This window comes from Thalassophryne amazonica, chromosome 3 (genome assembly GCF_902500255.1).
Source record: "Thalassophryne amazonica chromosome 3, fThaAma1.1, whole genome shotgun sequence".
Taxonomy (NCBI): Eukaryota; Metazoa; Chordata; class Actinopteri; order Batrachoidiformes; family Batrachoididae; genus Thalassophryne; species Thalassophryne amazonica.
The window spans coordinates 69,367,357-69,387,021 of record NC_047105.1 but is presented as its reverse complement, the minus strand read 5'-3'; the positions used below and the strand labels follow the sequence as shown (position 1 = coordinate 69,387,021).

The window sequence follows — 19,665 nt, the reverse complement described above, 5'->3', positions numbered from 1 at the left end:
CGTGACGTCATCTTAGTCCCCCCACCCGCCACACACACACACACACACACACACACACACACACACACACACACACACACACACACACACACACACACACACACACACAGAGAATGAGGACGTGAACTTTTTGACACAACACGCGGTTTGCCTGCTTCATTCCCAGCGGATAAACTCGAGGAAGGCGGCTGCAACCGATATTTACACTCTAGACATTAATAATAGATGGAGTGCAGTCTTCTCTGACTTTATACTGTGATTTATAAAAGCATAAATGAGATGACAAACTACTCATGGACTTTTGCATCGCAATACACGAGGAAGAGCACGTTGCTTCACTTTTCAGTGTTTACACTGGTTTTATCATTTGCCTAAAGTTGCAGGCGCTTTGTTGCTGATCAGTAGGCGCAATTTTTAAAAGTCTTCCGCAAAACAGAATGTGAAAGGATTTGCCACTGGTGTAAAAAAACGAGATCATGTTTCTTTTAATTTGTCATTTAATATAACTATCACAGTGTTATGACTCATTGGTCTTCAATGGCCTTCAATCATCCAAAAACGAATAGTGCAAAAACACAGTCCCCGTGACGTCACTGACACAATCAGTCCTCCTTTATTGTCGAATTATAACTCGGATGACAAAAAACACCAGATTCCTTTCGAGAAAAAATAAATAAATAAAATGGGAGAAAATCATTTGATAAACAGCTTATATAGCATTTTACTTGAGTTCAGCGTGGAGAACATGCGAATTTACTGATCATTTAATTTATTATTTTTAACAAGGCAAAGTGAAAACGGTTACAAAAATAAACAAATAAATAAATAAAAATAAATCGCAAAGTGCGCTCAGGAAAGCAAAATTATTTCAAATCAGGAAAAGTATCGTTAGAATTTAACATGAAAAATAAGTTCTGATTACGTCTTTATCTATCTATCTATCTATCTATCTATCTATCTATCTATCTATCTATCTATCTATCTATCTATCTATCTATCTATCTATCGACATACATCGATATATTGATTGAGAGCCATAGATATATAGGCTAAAACCCCTATGCTTTTTACCAACAGTCTTGATGGTGCTTAAAATTATTTACACTTTTGGTTGTTTGTGTTTTCCCCGAGAAGAAATAATACAGAGCGTCACAGAGACAGCATTAGAACCCATCAGCATGATAATGTGGAAAACAAGCCAATCCTTTTGATGTGGCGTGGCGATAAAACCTTATCGGCAGCAAACATCCACTTCCATTTTAGGATGTGACATTAATTCAATCCGCCCTTTTACTCCTCTTTTTTTTTCTTGCAGGAGTCCAGGAGAAAGAAAGGCGTATTCAGTTTCAGTAATCTCATTTATTTAATAATAATAATAATAATAATAATAATAATAATAATACATTTAAAATAAGTTCGTATACTTAGAAATGCTTTATAAAATAAAAGTATTTCTATAGGGGTTTATTATTATTATTATTATTATTATTATCATTATCATTATCATTATTATTATTATTATTATTATTATTATTCGTTCATGTTGGCGGACACTGCAGTTTGTGTTTATGTGTGCGTGTACTCGCGTGAGTTTTGCAGCTGTGATGGAGAGACATGTGGCTCCTTTGGCGCCCTCTGATTATAAACCATCCCGGGGTAATTTTTCAGGCTAATCTTTGTTCTTTGTGAAGATAATAAATAGCTTAATCGTTATCAGTGGGCTGCTGGAGGTGTCGGGGAGAATGGGGCTGATCGGGCCGGGAAATAGGCTCCAAAGTGCCACCGAATAAATGACATTTCTTATCTCTCTCTCCCAGATTATCGCCGCCTTTTCAAACTCAGGCAACAAATACATCTAATGCAGGGAAAGCCTGGTTTACTGGACCAGATCTCTGAGTGATGGATAGATAGACAGATAGATAGATAGATGGGGGAGTGTATGTTGAATATTCTGCATGTGTGCACAGTCTTTATTCTGAAAGATTATTTTGATGTTATCTGTTTGAGCCATCTCAGTTTCTTTGTTGCGGAATCACGTGTTTTATTTCTTTCATCCTGAATTTGACTGCATAAGAGAACCACCAAGGGAAAATTCATTTAAACAATATCTAATTTTTTTTGTTTATTTTTAAAAAGTGGTAAATGCCATCTATAATATAAACTATGATTGTAGAATATATGACTACAAACATTTAAAACATGGGATAAGAGTACCGTGTAGGATTTATAATAATAATAATAATAATAATAATGATAGCTGTTGTTTACTAGATTTATCTAGATCCTACATCAGTTTTGGCGCATGCTTTTGTGCACTGCAAAGGCAAAACTATTTGTCCATATTATCACTCATTACCGTATAATTATTAGAAAAATATTCACTCACTTTATCAGAATATCTACAAACCAAATGCCATTAAAATGCCTTATTTCTTAACCCATGATAGTTTGAATTACACTGACATAAATAATTTAAGGCTTTACATTAAATATGAAAAACATTTTGTAAGGTTGTCAGCTGGTCATAACAACAACAAAGAGTGTTTCATGATATGTTTACAAAGATTAGTAATGTAAACAAACCAACAGCTTCTTAAAATATTAGTAACTTTGTTTTACTTGAATAATGTAATTGGCCTATTTATTAATTTTTTTCCATTAACAGGAAACAAGACACACAGTTGTCTATCTGTCTTTCCTCCTCATTTATTTACATTTATATCAGAGTATCTACTTGTATAGGAAAAGAGTCTATTCTTCATGTCTGTACTTGATTATGCACATTTCATCAAACTATAGGTCATTAGGTGTCTTAAAATTGATGTAAAATACTAAAATATTTTGTGCCCCAAAATACTGCATAAACACACACACACACACACACACACACACACACACACACACACACACACACACACACACACACACACACACACACACACACACACACACACACACACACACACACACACACACACACACACTTTATAGGGGTGTCTAACAAATCAAGCAGGACTCCAGAAGTGCACTTACGCGACATAATTCACAAAAGTGTATGAGCCAGAAATTTTGCAAATAGCAGGATAGTTGAACAGAAATAAAAGTTGGTGATTTAAGGATGTTCTTATGAAACACCAAACATATTAACTGTGAAAGGAAATTTGATTTTTATTTATTTATTTATTTATTTATTTTTTACAATGTTTCCCTTAAAATGTACACTTTATTATTGAGCTCAGGGATCTTGAACAAGATCAGAAATCAAATAAATCATAATACCCAGCACAAAGAGTGAACCTAAATATTTACAGTTTTAACTAGTATGCATTGTTTGTAAGAATGATGGTAGGAAAGGTATTTCCCCAAGTATAAGGTCTGTAAAATGGAAGCTTAATAACTGTGCAGCTGCAGCAGCCCTGGGTGCTGCTGATGGTCTCCAGGGTAACACAGATAACAGTGCAGTCATTTTCCATATCTTACACTCTATTATATTCTAGGATTAGTTTTTCTTTCCCAAAAAGGTCAAACATAAAGTCAAGGCAGCCGGTTGTGCTACTCCTCCTCCTCCTCTCGGTAGTGACAAAGCATTTCCCAGTTTTTCATATTCTCTACCTAAACGAGTGTGATGACCTTTGCTGACACACTTTGATCGATGCAAACCTCCCTGATGTTCATTTTCTATTCTCAGAAGGACTCACTGCATGTCTGTAGTTCTCAGTGTAGATTTTTTTTTTCATTTCTTTTTTGTTTCCCTGTCATGTGTTAACATCCATATAGGCCCTTATTTTATGTGCTGTGACAAATTAGTGATTTCCTCTGATTGATGTATAAATGCCTCAATAATGACATGCAGGGAGATGCAATACTTTAGAGGGGGTGGTGGCCAAGTGGTTAATGCGCTTGGTTTCAGTGTAGAAGGTTCTGAGTTCAAATCCCACCCCTGCCACATTTCTCCATATAATGTGGAGTTGCGTCATGAAGGGCATCCGGCGTAAAACCTGTGCAAATTCAACATGCAGATCCACCTTGGATTTGCTGTGGCGACCCCTAGTGCAAACAAGGGAGCAGCCGAAGGGACTTACTAGGGAGATACAGTACTTTAATCATTAGTGATCCTGCATAGAGCCACACTCAGTTCTGGAGAGCATGTTAGTAATAAAGTGTTGGTTAGAATAACTAGGTAGACAGTGACACCTAGGGGGCAGTAGCTGGTTTGGACTTCCTCACATGTGTAATTCTCATTTTTCTTGTCCTGGAGTGGTGCATGTGAAAGGTAGTTTATTTAACCTGTCTTTGATTATTGCAGCTTTTCATTGAATGTCTAGACTCCTCCGTGTTTCACATCACTACATTTGCACATATATCTTCTTCCATTTGTTCTACTGATATGCAGACAGCACTCTTGTTTTAATTTAGAATCACCATTTTGATGAAGCTGGCTGCCTTTAGACCAGTTCAGTGTTTAACCTGGGATAAGGTTCAGCCATGCCTGACCGTCAAATGGGTATAATCTTTGAGCTGTGAGAGGAAGTGGGAAAACCAGATGTGAACCCACACAGAAAATATAAAGTCCAAATCACTCTGGAGAACCTTGTAGGTTCGAAAGGCCTTGTAACCAAAGGGCCATAAGTTGTAAATAAATTAACCATAAATTAACTTGATTTCACCTGCCTCTGATAAACGCTCAGGAATCTCACGCTGCAGAATACAAATTTTGGTGACATCATCTCAGGCCACATCCCCAAAAATGAATGGGGGGAAAACGTCATTTTTTTAAAGTGTGAAATTAGTGTCTTCTGTGGGCTTTGACAGTGAATATGTCAAAATGGTTCAAATGTGTATTTTGCAAAGATGTAGTCACATGACTAGTGTTGTTTATTAGGGGGACAGATTTTCAAAAGGTAATATTTTGAGGAGGAACGTGAGAGTTTTTTTATACTGTGTTTTATACAAACAGCAGAAGTGAAGCCCAGCACAGTGTGAGAATGAATGATCATCAAAACATGATGGATCCAACCACGGATTTTATCTTTTCCTTTCGTGTGGCCAGTAGAAAATTCTTAACAAAGTGTGTTTCCTTGCCCAAAAGTTGTGGTTTGTGCCATGACGTTGCATCGTGCTAAACTAAGCCAGCCCAGTGTCACATTTTTTTTCCGTCCTCCCATCACGAAATGATTAAAATTTTTGTGATGGGGTTTTTTTTTAACTCACTATTACTAACCCTACTCCTACCCCCAACCCTAACCACAGCCACCCAACTCCCCAGTGCTGCCCTTTTAATTGCGTGCAGCCATCATGGAATGAATTACAATGAATTTGTGCTGCCATGATGAAAATTTTGCACTTTTCGTGACAATATGTCGAACAGATAGATTAATGTATTTTGCATGCTGCTGAATCACGACAATCCATGAGACTGGGTTGGCTAAGCTGACAAGCGGGATGCACGGGGATGGTAGGACACAAATGCACAGCTCCGGCAGACAGCTCTGTTTGTTAGTGGTCTTTACTAAAGGAAAATGCAGAGGTCGGTACACGAGCAGGCAGTCCAACAAAAGCAGCAGTACAGAAATCATCAGGCAAAATGGCGTGGTCAAAACAACAGGCAGGAGGTCAGGTACACACTATGAGGCAGGCAGGAACAAGAACACAGGTACAGAGCTGGAATGCAGGCACAAGGCACAACAAACTGGCGGAGAACAATACTACCCAGTGAGCTTATAAAACCCCAGGTGGCAATCAGCAAATCAGAAACAGGTGCACATGGAAAGCACCAGAAGCAGGGCGTGGCCAGAGAGAGAAAGAGAAACACCCATTACCAAGAACCAATAAGAGAAACAGAGACAGACAGACCCAAGCAGAAAAATCCCAACAAAAGAATAAATAAACCAAAAACCTGATAACCCAAAAGAACAAAACTCAAGCCCTGACACCAGCTAGTTTCGCTGAGGAAGCTGCTTCTGTGATCACGTTGTTGGACAGAACATCACGACAAGTTGCTACTTTTAACAGGATAGCTGTGATCTGAACCAGCTCCTAGCCCTTTGAGTTACTGGCTAAGATGAGCTAAACTGATAGCTAAGCTAAGCGCTAAGCTAAGAGGCCCCAGTGACACTGGATTCATCAGATCCGCTAGCTGATGAAGGGACGTTGTTTTTCTGTGGAGCACCACACATTGAAACAGTAATTTTGTCCACCACGGATGTAATAAAATCATCGGCATTTATTTATTTGTCTGTCTGTCTCTTAGCAGGATTATGTCAAAATTACTGCATGGATTTTGATGAAATTTTCAACACAGATACATATTAGGCTGTGGAAGACTCCACTGAATTTTGGAGGTGATCCGGATCCAGATCCGGATTCTGGATCAAGATTTCACTTTATATAGGCTTTGAAGGATTACGTCAAAACTACTTCACGGATTCTCCCCAAATTTGCACCACAGATACATATTAGGCCATGGAAGACTCCACTGAATTTAGGAGGTGATCTGGATCTGGATGGCGACGTCAGAAATCTCTGATTGGCGACGTCAGAAATCTCTGATTGCTCTTGTTCTACATGGCTCTGTGTGTGTGAACACAACAGGAGATGACACTTTGATATGTAATCATTATTGTTCAGTCTTATTGAGATGTATGCAATGCTTTTTTTTTTCTAACTACACTAAAGGTTTCAAAGAGGCGAGACAGACATTTGAGTGCAAAACACAAGAATTTGATTTGAAAGCCAAATTAAAGCCATATTACATTTGGAGGCAACAAAATCCCACAGCCCAGATTGACTGTGTGTCCTGGAGTAAATCATGAAGTGGACTGTAGCTGAACACAGGTGAAGTGACCTTCAGGCAGGTAATAGTCAGTACCTGAGGTTACATCAGTTTCATGGCTAAAAATATCTCTGAATCTGTGTGCATTTTTCAGATGCAGTATGGCTAATTTTATTTTTATCAACTACATCAGGACTCACACAAGTTAGAGTTGGAAGTAATGATTCATAATCTGGTGTATAATTTTTTCAACGATTGTTTTGATTGGAGTAAGACATGCCCTTTAAGTAACATTTTCGATCTAAGAGTGTTACTTGTAAGAGAGTATTTCTGCAGTGTGGTATTAGTTCTTTTACTTAAGTAAAGGATCTGAGTACTTTTTCCATCACTGAATTTGACACATTTGGAGTATCAATGGATCAAAACACCAACCCTGCTATAACAGTCTGCTGTCACCAAACTAAACATGATCATTTGCTGTTATCATCAAGCTGTTTGTGGCTCTATCTAGTGAAACTTTAGGGCAGTGAAACCAGTGGGTTGTTGACTCGATGGTCAGCAAGCTGAATATGGGAGGGTCAAGTAAAGGAATAGCCCCAACCTTATAATTACTTTCAACCCCACTGGACTATGGCTGACCTTTTTAGCCATCGTAGTGGCAGCCCAGTCTCACATTTTTTGGTAGTGGACACATCAGACTGTGGTTGTGCTGGCAGCTTTCAGATGCAAACATGAACAGAAATTTTCTGGTAGAGACTTTTTTTCTTTTTTTTTTTTTGCTTTGTTTCAGTTGGTTTATACAAAATCCAACAGTTTAAATAGCTTTATTTATCTTTTTTGTTTGTTTGTTTTAGTAAACTGCTCTTTCTTTTGAGTATTTTATGTCCCAGCTTTTTGTCTTTATGCAGTATAGGTTTTTTTCTAATTCATTAGAGGTCATGGGTTCACTACTTGTCTTCCTGCCCAGAGAGCAAAAGGAAATGAACGTTTACATTAGTGTGTCACTAACAAGCTGTCAGTCAAACTCTCTTCCACTGCCACTTTCTGGGGAATTGAAGAATTCAATAAACTTTTCTCTCTCGCTCAGCATGTTCATCGATTTCACACATTGTGCCTTTATTATGTCTTTTCTTAAATTCTGGTGGGAATGTTTTTGTGTATACACATTGTGGTTTGTGGCAGTGAAATTGATTCCAAATGGACAGTGAGCTGGAGTAATGCTCAACAGTCCTAAAGCTCATAATTTTTTGTAAAACACTATTTACTTTCATAACACTTGACTTGCTGTATATTTAGAGTAATATTCAAATATTAGTTTCCCCAGTCAGACTAAGGTCAGCATTCTGGCTTGAAAAGTTAACTCTTTATGAGGTTATAAATTAATTCCTTTCGGAAATATCACACACTCTCTGCACTTAACCAGCTATTTAAAGATAAAACAACATTCAGTTTGTCCTGGTTTTTCCGGCAAGCATCAACAGAAAGTGCCATTATGGTGTGTTTATGGATGATCCAGAGGAGGCATGGGAGAAGGTCATGTGGTCAGATGAGACCAGAATAGAGCTTTTTGGAATCAATTCCACTTACCATGAGACTGTAGACTGTACAATGATCAATGCTAGTACTGTGGTAACCATAGCAACCAGGACAAATCATGTGTAACAGAGGCCAGCAGGTGTCGCTGTGCAGATGTAGTTAGTAAACCTCACTCCCAACAGCTCAAAAGGATTCTCTGGTCACAAGGCCAGAGCCCTGGGTTTTAGCCTTCTGGTTAGAGAGTCTGACTCCCATACCGGAGCTCGTTAGTTCGCGTCCTGAAGGAAGCGGGTGGGCGGCGTCATAACAACACAACGCAGAGTGCAGCCGCTACACGTCATTACCTGCTGTATTTATTAGGTGCAATAATTTAACTTATGGTGCACTCAAGTCACTTTACATATATCACACTACATATTACATATATATATTACTTATATTTTAACCTGTCCATATTGTAAATATCAGAGTAACTTATCGTACATTTCACGCTGAAGTCATTTTATCTGATCACTCTCATATCCTGACAGTGTATATCATCCCGGCAGTGCAGCATTGAACTGAACAATGGTAGCCTTAGCTTTACCCGGCACTCAGTGCTTTTTTAGTTCTTGTTTTTAAGAGATGCTTGTTCGTTTTATTGCATGCCCTTCTGTCTACTCCTACTCTTCTATGCTGCGATGTGACACTGAAATTTCCCCACTGAGGGATGAATAAAGGCTTTTCTTATCTTATCTTATCTTATCTTATGTTTAGAGGATGAGAACAACCCTAAGAAAACCATCCCAACTGTGAAGCATGGGGGTGGAAACATCATACTCTGCTCTTCTGCAAAGGGTACAGGACGACTGCACCGTATTGAAGGGAGGATGGATGTGGTCATGTATTGTGAGATTTTGGCAAACAACCTCCTTCCCTCAGTAAGAGCATTGAAGATGGGTCATGGCTGGGTCTTCCAGCATGACAATGACCCCAAACACACAGCCAGGGCAACCGAGGGGCTCCGTAAGAAGCATTTCAAGGTCCTGGAGTGGTCTGGCCAGTCTCCAGACTTGAACTCAATAGAAAGTCTTTGGATGGAGCTGAAACTCCAAACCTGAAAGATCTAGAGAAGATCTGTATGGAGGAGTGGACCAAAATCCCTGCTGCAGTGTGTGCAAACCTGGTGAAAAACTACAGGAAATGTTTGACCTCTGTAATTGCAAACAAAGGTGACTGTACAAAATATTAACATTGATTTTTACAGGTGTTAAAATACTTATTTGCAGCAGTAACATACAAATAAATTATTAAAAAATCAGACATTGTGATTTCTGGATTTTTTTTAGATTATGTCTCTCACAGTGGACATGCACCTAAGATGAAAATTTCAGACCCCTCCATGATTTCTAAGGGCCCTGTCCCACTGGCGTTTAGGAGGATTTGTGCATGAAATGAGGAGACAAAAGCTGAGCGTCCGCAACAAATGTCCCGGGGTGGATCAGCGAATTGATGATAATTCAAGATGATAATGCATCTTGCCATAGAGCAAAAACTGTGAAAACATTCCTTGCAAAAAGACACATAGGGTCAATGTCATGGCCTGCAAATAGTCCGGATCTTAAGCCAATTGAAAATCTTTGGTGGAAGTTGAAGAAAATGGTCCATGACAAGGCTCCAACCTGCAAAGCTGATCTGGCAACAGCAATCAGAGAAAGTTGGAGCCAGATTGATGAAGAGTACTGTTTGTCACTCATTAAGTCCATGCCTCAGAGACTGCAAGCTGTTATAAAAGCCAGAGGTGGTGCAACAAAATACTAGTGATGTGTTGGAGCGTTCTTTTGTTTTTCATGATTCCATAAATTTTTCCTCAGAACTGAGTGAGTCCATATTTTTTTCCCTCTGCTTGGTCTAAAAAAGTAACCGTTACTGACTGCCACAATTTTTTTCTCCTGATTTCTTATAGTGTTTCTTAAAGCCAGAAAGTTGCCATTTGAAATGACTTTAGTTTTGTGTCATGTCTGTGATCTGCTTTTTTTTCTACAAAATTAAACAACTGAATGAACATCCTCCGAGGCCGGTGATTCCATAATTTTTGCCAGGGGTTGTACATGAGGAAGAAAAGCGGATATAACAGGGAACAGAAGCGAAGGCGACCGCGGAGGCGCCCCCATGAGGGGCACAGTGGCCGTGATGCACTCGCTTCATCCGTGCCCACTCTGTCTGCATGCGTGACATACCATTTGCGACCGTGATGTGGCCGTGCTGGGCACGCATCATATCTGTTTTGCATGCTGTCCCGGTCCGCTGCCAAGCCGCGCCAACCCGTCGGTTGCAGATATCAGCGGATGACGGGATGTGCGGCGCGTTGGTTGTGTATGTCCTGCGTATGTCTTCAGTATGTGTTCAGGCAGTGATGCGGATCTCATCCGCAGCAGGATTTTTGAGCCGCTCAAAAATCCTGGCTGCAGATATGCGTGCCTCTGCGGATGATCATGGACGTGTTTGGATGGCGGCCGACTCGTACAGGAATGTTACACGATTATTGCGGTTGTTTGGTGGATGTGGGCCACTTTTGTGCGCATTCCATCCGCAAATCCTCCTAAATGCCAGTGGGACAGGGCCCTAAGTGGGAGAACTTGCAAAATCGCAGGGTGTTCAAATACTTATTTTCCTCACTGTAGATAGATAGAGATGTGATCTTGTCTTCAGGCAGCTGGGAATAATTTCTTAGTGTGTTGCACAAGTGCTTCATGAAGTCATACAGTGAAGTTTTGTTGCGTTGGTGCAGAATTGTGTGTCTACATGTATATGTCCTTCTCTTTGTGTGTGTACACACTCAGGTGTTGGTGCTTCTGCTTGTGCTCATTGTGTGCCTGATCCTCAGTGATGGTGAGAGGATAAACCTGTCGACTTTCTTCCACCTGTGAAAAACGTTTTCTTCTTGCTTAAGCAGCTTCTCAGACACAAAACCATCCTGCCTGTCTCACATGCACACACACACACACACCTCAGTCACAACTACAAATGGGGAATAAAGAATCATCTGATCCATCTTTCTCCGTCTCAATCGCTCTCTCTTTTACATAACTCAGTCAGTTATTGTCGCCCACCAGCACACACAACACCCAACATAATTTCACACAATTTAGAGGAAGTCACTGTGAGCTGTTTGCTTGTTCAAAGCGAGGACACTGAAGTCATAATGAGCGTGTGTCAATGTGCGTGTGTGTGTGTGCGCGCATGTGTTTCTTGGCCTGAAGCTTCTGCAGGTGCAAAGCACACACATAGAAGAAGAGAAACAGCTGACCACTGGGCTGCTTCACCACATCCTTCATGCTCCACCTCAGTTCTTCACACACATGCACAGACACGCGCACGCGCACGCGCACACACACACACACACACACACACACACACACACACACACACACACACACACACACACACACACACACGCTCCTGTATTTCATAGCTGCAGCTGTGTGTGACATTTTCCAGGAATTTGAAGGGGATTTATTGCGTCTGATGAGCTGCTCCTGACCTCCCAGTGATGTCTTTTCATATGTCGGTGGGAATTATCAGATTAGCTCCATCTTTGCTTTGAAAATGGAGTCTGCTTGATCAGCATTCTCCATCTCAGCTTGCCTCTACTGGTGGTTGGCTCTCACTGCGGTATTGTATCACTTCCTGTTCCGGAGCACAGCGGTGTTTTTCTGTATCTGTTAGCTGTTTAATCTGCGCAGTTAGATTGATCTAGTTATCTAGATTACGATTTGTTTCCCAGTGTAATCTTTACGTGCCTTAACTAAAGCACTCCTTCTGCTGAATCACCTCTAAATTATTTACACATTATTCACTTTGCGTGTTTTTAGGAATCCGCTAGCTTAGCGTAGCTACTAGCTCTTAGCCGGTTTAGCATGGCGGCTTCTCCTGTCTCTCCCGCACTTTTCTGCTCTGGGTGTGAAATGTTTAGTTATTCCTCGGCCTCCTTTAGCAGTAATGGTACTTGTAATAAGTGTAGCTTATTCGTAGCCAGGCTGGGCGAATTGGAGACTCGGCTCCGCACCGTGGAAAATTCTACAGCTAGCCAGGCCCCTGTAGTCGGTGCGGACCAAGGTAGCTTAGCCGCCGTTAGTTACCCCCTGGCAGATCCCGAGCAGCCGGGAAAGCAGGCTGACTGGGTGACTGTGAGGAGGAAGCGTAGCCCTAAACAGAAGCCCCGTGTACACCGCCAACCCGTTCACATCTCTAACCGTTTTTCCCCACTCGACGACACACCCGCCGAGGATCAAACTCTGGTTATTGGCGACTCTGTTTTGAGAAATGTGAAGTTAGCGACACCAGCAACCATAGTCAATTGTCTTCCGGGGGCCAGAGCAGGCGACATTGAAGGAAATTTGAAACTGCTGGTTAAGGCTAAGCGTAAATTTGGTAAGATTGTAATTCACGTCGGCAGTAATGACACCCGGTTACGCCAATCGGAGGTCACTAAAATTAACATTAAATCGGTGTGTAACTTTGCAAAAACAATGTCGGACTCTGTAGTTTTCTCTGGGCCCCTCCCCAATCAGACCGGGAGTGACATGTTTAGCCGCATGTTCTCCCTGAATTGCTGGCTGTCTGAGTGGTGTCCAAAAAATGAGGTGGGCTTCATAGATAATTGGCAAAGCTTCTGGGGAAAACCTGGTCTTGTTAGGAGAGACGGCATCCATCCCACTTTGGATGGAGCAGCTCTCATTTCTAGAAATCTGGCTAATTTTCTTAAATCCTCCAAACCGTGACTATCCAGGGTTGGGACCAGGAAGCAGAGTTGTAGTCTTACACACCTCTCTGCAGCTTCTCTCCCCCTGCCATCCCCTCATTACCCCATCCCCGTAGAGACGGTGCCTGCTCCCAGACCACCAATAACCAGCAAAAATCTATTTAAGCATAAAAATTCAAAAAGAAAAAATAATATAGCACCTTCAACTGCACCACAGACTAAAACAGTTAAATGTGGTCTATTAAACATTAGGTCTCTCTCTTCTAAGTCCCTGTTGGTAAATGATATAATAATTGATCAACATATTGATTTATTCTGCCTAACAGAAACCTGGTTACAGCAGGATGAATATGTTAGTTTAAATGAGTCAACACCCCCGAGTCACACTAACTGTCAGAATGCTCGTAGCACGGGCCGGGGCGGTGGATTAGCAGCAATCTTCCATTCCAGCTTATTAATTAATCAAAAACCCAGACAGAGCTTTAATTCATTTGAAAGCTTGTCTCTTAGTCTTGTCCATCCAAATTGGAAGTCCCAAAAAACAGTTTGATTTGTTATTATCTATCGTCCACCTGGTCGTTACTGTGAGTTTCTCTGTGAATTTTCAGACCTTTTGTCTGACTTAGTGCTTAGCTCAGATAAGATAATTATAGTGGGCGATTTTAACATCCACACAGATGCTGAGAATGACAGCCTCAACACTGCATTTAATCTATTATTAGACTCTATTGGCTTTGCTCAAAAAGTAAATGAGTCCACCCACCACTTTAATCATATCTTAGATCTTGTTCTGACTTATGGTATGGAAATAGAAGACTTAACAGTATTCCCTGAAAACTCCCTTCTGTCTGATCATTTTTTAATAACATTTACATTTACTCTGATGGACTACCCAGCAGTAGGGAATAAGTTTCATTACACTAGAAGTCTTTCAGAAAGCGCTGTAACTAGGTTTAAGGATATGATTCCTTCTTTATGTTCTCTAATGCCATATAACAACACAGTGCAGAGTAGCTACCTAAACTCTGTAAGGGAGATAGAGTATCTCGTCAATAGTTTTACATCCTCATTGAAGACAACTTTGGATGCTGTAGCTCCTCTGAAAAAGAGAGCTTTAAATCAGAAGTGTCTGACTCCATGGTATAACTCTCAAACTCGTAGCTTAAAGCAGATAACCCGTAAGTTGGAGAGGAAATGGCGTCTCACTAATTTAGAAGATCTTCACTTAGCCTGGAAAAAGAGTCTGTTGCTCTATAAAAAAGCCCTCCGTAAAGCTAGGACATCTTTCTACTCATCACTAATTGAAGAAAATAAGAACAACCCCAGGTTTCTTTTCAGCACTGTAGCCAGGCTGACAAAGAGTCAGAGCTCTATTGAGCTGAGTATTCCATTAACTTTAACTAGTAATGAGTTCATGACTTTCTTTGCTAACAAATTTTAACTATTAGAGAAAAAATTACTCATAACCATCCCAAAGACGTATCGTTATCTTTGGCTGCTTTCAGTGATGCCGGTATTTGGTTAGACTCTTTCTCTCCGATTGTTCTGTCTGAGTTATTTTCATTAGTTACTTCATCCAAACCATCAACATGTTTATTAGACCCCATTCCTACCAGGCTGCTCAAGGAAGCCCTACCATTATTTAATGCTTCGATCTTAAATATGATCAATCTATCTTTGTTAGTTGGCTATGTACCACAGGCTTTTAAGGTGGCAGTAATTAAACCATTACTTAAAAAGCCATCACTTGACCCAGCTATCTTAGCTAATTATAGGCCAATCTCCAACCTTCCTTTTCTCTCAAAAATTCTTGAAAGGGTAGTTGTAAAACAGCTAACTGATCATCTGCAGAGGAATGGTCTATTTGAAGAGTTTCAGTCAGGTTTTAGAATTCATCATAGTACAGAAACAGCATTAGTGAAGGTTACAAATGATCTTCTTATGGCCTCGGACAGTGGACTCATCTCTGTGCTTGTTCTGTTAGACCTCAGTGCTGCTTTTGATACTGTTGACCATAAAATTTTATTACAGAGATTAGAGCATGCCATAGGTATTAAAGGCACTGCGCTGCGGTGGTTTGAATCATATTTGTCTAATAGATTACAATTTGTTCATGTAAATGGGGAATCTTCTTCACAGACTAAAGTTAATTATGGAGTTCCACAAGGTTCTGTGCTAGGACCAATTTTATTCACTTTATATATGCTTCCCTTAGGCAGTATTATTAGACGGTATTGCTTAAATTTTCATTGTTACGCAGATGATACCCAGCTTTATCTATCCATGAAGCCAGAGGACACACACCAATTAGCTAAACTGCAGGATTGTCTTACAGACATAAAGACATGGATGACCTCTAATTTCCTGCTTTTAAACTCAGATAAAACTGAAGTTATTGTACTTGGCCCCACAAATCTTAGCAACATGGTGTCTAACCAGATCCTTACTCTGGATGGCATTACCCTGACCTCTAGTAATACTGTGAGAAATCTTGGAGTCATTTTTGATCAGGATATGTCATTCAAAGCGCATATTAAACAAATATGTAGGACTGCTTTTTTGCATTTACACAATATCTCTAAAATCAGAAAGGTCTTGTCTCAGAGTGATGCTGAAAAACTAATTCATGCATTTATTTCCTCTAGGCTGGACTATTGTAATTCATTATTATCAGGTTGTCCTAAAAGTTCCCTAAAAAGCCTTCAGTTAATTCAAAATGCTGCAGCTAGAGTGCTGACGGGGACTAGAAGGAGAGAGCATATCTCACCCATATTGGCCTCTCTTCATTGGCTTCCTGTTAATTCTAGAATAGAATTTAAAATTCTTCTTCTTACTTATAAGGTTTTGAATAATCAGGTCCCATCTTATCTTAGGGACCTCGTAGTACCATATCACCCCAATAGAGCGCTTCGCTCTCAGACTGCAGGCTTACTTGTAGTTCCTAGGGTTTGTAAGAGTAGAATGGGAGGCAGAGCCTTCAGCTTTCAGGCTCCTCTCCTGTGGAACCAGCTCCCAATTCAGATCAGGGAGACAGACACCCTCTCTACTTTTAAGATTAGGCTTAAAACTTTCCTTTTTGCTAAAGCTTATAGTTAGGGCTGGATCAGGTGACCCTGAACCATCCCTTAGTTATGCTGCTATAGACGTAGACTGCTGGGGGGTTCCCATGATGCACTGTTTCTTTCTCTTTTTGCTCTGTATGCACCACTCTGCATTTAATCATTAGTGATCGATCTCTGCTCCCCTCCACAGCATGTCTTTTTCCTGGTTCTCTCCCTCAGCCCCAACCAGTCCCAGCAGAAGACTGCCCCTCCCTGAGCCTGGTTCTGCTGGAGGTTTCTTCCTGTTAAAAGGGAGTTTTTCCTTCCCACTGTAGCCAAGTGCTTGCTCACAGGGGGTCGTTTTGACCGTTGGGGTTTTACATCATTATTGTATGGCCTTGCCTTACAATATAAAGCGCCTTGGGGCAACTGTTTGTTGTGATTTGGCGCTATATAAAAAAAAAATTGATTGATTGAATTGATTGATCTCTTCACGTTTCTTCTCTTAGTGCCGCAGTGACAGTTTACTGGATTACAGCAGGAGGTAGCAGTAGAAAGTCTGAGACAACTGAGGAGGAACGCTGCTTTGAAGCATTATCACACGATGTTGCTCTGAAGGTAAAGTTTTCACCAAGTATGTCAACAGGAGTCTACAAACCATTTTGTTTTTTTGTTTTTTTTTTCAATTTTTGCAAATTTATTAAAAATAGAAAAAACTAAAAGTATACATGTAGCGACTGCACACTGCGTTGTTTTGACTCTGCCCATTCACTCCCCTCTTGACATGAACTCACAATCCTTGGCATGGGAGTCAGACTCCCTAACCAGAAGGCTAAAACCCAGAGCTCTGGTCTTGGGACCAGAGAATCCTTTTTAGCTGCTGGGGAGTGAGGTTTACTGACTACATATGCACAACAACTCCTGCTGGCATCTGTTACGTATGTACATAAGTATTCACACACTTTATTCAATACTTTGTTGATGCACCTTTGGCAGCAATTACAGCCTCAAGTCTTCTTGAATATGATGCCACAAGCTTGGTGCATCTATCTTTGGGCAGTTTTGCCCATTCCTCTTTGCAGCATCTCTCAAGCTCCATCAGGTTGGTTGAGGAGCGTCGGTGCACAACCATTTTCAGATCTCTCCAGAGATGTTCAATCGGATTCAGGTCTGGACTCTGACTGGGCCACTCGAGGACATTCACAGAGTTGTCCTGAAGCCACTCCTTTGATATCTTGACTGTGTGCTTAGGGTCATTGTCCTGCTGAAAGATGAACCGTCACCCCAGACTGAGGTCAAGAGCTCTCTGGAGCAGATTTTCATCCAGGATGTCTCTGTACATTGCTGTATTCATTTTTCCCTCAACCCTGACTAGTCTCCCAGTTCCTGCTGCTGAAAAACATCCCCGCAGCATGATGATGCCACCACCATGCTTCACTGTAGGTATGGTGCCTGGTTTCCTCCAACATGGCACCTGGCATTCATGCCAATGAGTGCAATGTTTGTCTCATCAGACCAGAGCATTTTGTTTCTCATGGTCTGAGAGTGCTTCAGGTGACTTTTGCCAAACTCCACGTGGGCTGCCATGTGCCTTTTACTAAGGAGTGGCTTCCATCTGGCCACTCTACCATACAGGCCTGATTGGTGGATTGCTGCAGAGGTGGTTGTCCTTCTGGAAGGTTCTTCTCTGTCTACAGAGGAATACTGGAACTCTGACAGAGTGACCATCGGGTTCTTGGTCACCTCCCTGACTACGGCCCTTCTCCCCAGTCACTCAGTTTAGACGGGCGGCCATCACAGTGAAGAGTCCTGGTGGAGCTGAACTTCTTCCATTTACAGATGATGGAGACCACTGTGATCATTGGAACCTTCAAAGCAGCAGAAATGTTTCTGTACTCTTCCCCAGATTTGTGCCTCAAGACAATTCTGTCTTAGAGGTCTACAGATAATTCCTTTGACTTCATGCTTGGTTTGTGCTCTGACATGCACTGTAGAAACATCAGTGGAAACAGGATGCACCTGAGCTCAAGTTTGAGCCTCATGGCAAAGGGTGTGAATACATATGTACATGTCATTTTTGTTTGCTTTTTATTTTTCATAAATTTGCAAAAAAAAAAAAAAACTTTTTTCACATTGTCATTATGGGGTGTTGTGTGTAGAAGTTTGAGGGGAAAAAAATTAATTTCATCCATTTTGTAATGAGGCTGTAACATAACAAAATGTGGGAAAAGTGAAGTGCTGTGAATACTTTCTGGATGCATCGTATAGACCAGGGGTGGGCAACCTGTTCCAGAAAGAGCCATGAGGGTCCAGGTTTTCTTTGCAGCCACTGACTCCACCAGGTGATTTTACTGATTAATATCACTTTGAGCAGATGGAATCAGTTAATCAGTGAAATCACCTGGTGGAGTCAGTGGCTGCAAAGAAAACCTGCACCCTCATGGCTCTTTCTGGAACAGGTTGCCCACCCCTGGTATAGACTCTTGAGACTGAGTCAGTAATAAATACAATACAATAAATACATTAAAATTAATTAATTGAATCACCTCTGACATTAAGGGTTAGTTGTCAGAGAGTTGTCAGTCTAAAGAAAAGTAAGGTAGTTAAAATACCCATGCAGAAGTAGTAAAACAGATTGCACTCAATCCTGAAGATCAGAGTCAGTACATGACACTTCCCTTTGCCAGTTTAACATAATTCTCTTTGAGGATGCTACGATATATTAAGTTGATAAGCTGAAATTACTCCAGTTCATTTCACTTAAACAAAAAAAGCTTTTGGTTAACTTATTTAATTTAGCTGTAATCAAAAGACATATGTAACACCAACTTTAAATGTTTAAGATTAAATTACTTAATTTTTAGTATATAAACCTGAGGTAATCAGCTCAGTTTTTTGTGTTCTGTCAACTTGTTGGGGTTTACAGTCAAAGAAGCTTCAGCTGCTGAGGATCCAGGTAGCTACAGGAGGTCTGTGCTGCAGAGCCACACTCTTCTGTGGGGTCAGAGTGGGACTGTCATCCATCTTCAACAGAATTACTGCAATATTCCCTGTGATCATGTAATACCTGGAGCATGAGGCTGCAGAGATACATCATAAAATCCATGTGACATAAAAAGATCTTGAAATATTCAATCAAAATTTTTTCTGCTTTTGCAATGTGGTACATCTTAACCATATGTTTGATTAAAAAAGATTTCTGCACATTTTTGATAAGGCATATGAGTGTCTAGATCACAAATTAAGGAAATTCAGTGTAAATGTTGTATCATTTTTCTTCAAAAGGCCCAGGAACCTTCATCTGCCTCCACTATGACAAAACAAAACTTGATATTAAATAATCTTTGAGCTCATAAAGTATATAGATATTTGTTATTAGGGACAAACTCAGTGTAGGTCAAAAGAATTTTTTTTTTTCTAAAACTAAATTTTTTTTAAAGTAAAGATATGAGCTTTGTAAAACTCAAACCATATTTTATGCTCACATATGACATTTCCAAATGAAATGAAATGAGAAAATACTCATATATCATATGTCATATGCTCATATTGTAAGGTGGTTTAAAAGGTAG

The 19,665-nt window shown here is 40.5% G+C and overlaps 1 long non-coding RNA gene across 1 annotated transcript; it reads left to right on the top strand.

The window, feature by feature from the left end:
* Positions 1–11,728: 11,728 nt before the first annotated feature.
* LOC117507929 lies at positions 11,729–19,146 on the top strand. Its single transcript, XR_004559894.1, has 3 exons — positions 11,729–11,858; positions 16,603–16,711; positions 19,020–19,146. It is a non-coding gene; the product is annotated as an uncharacterized LOC117507929 (long non-coding RNA).
* Positions 19,147–19,665: the final 519 nt, after the last annotated feature.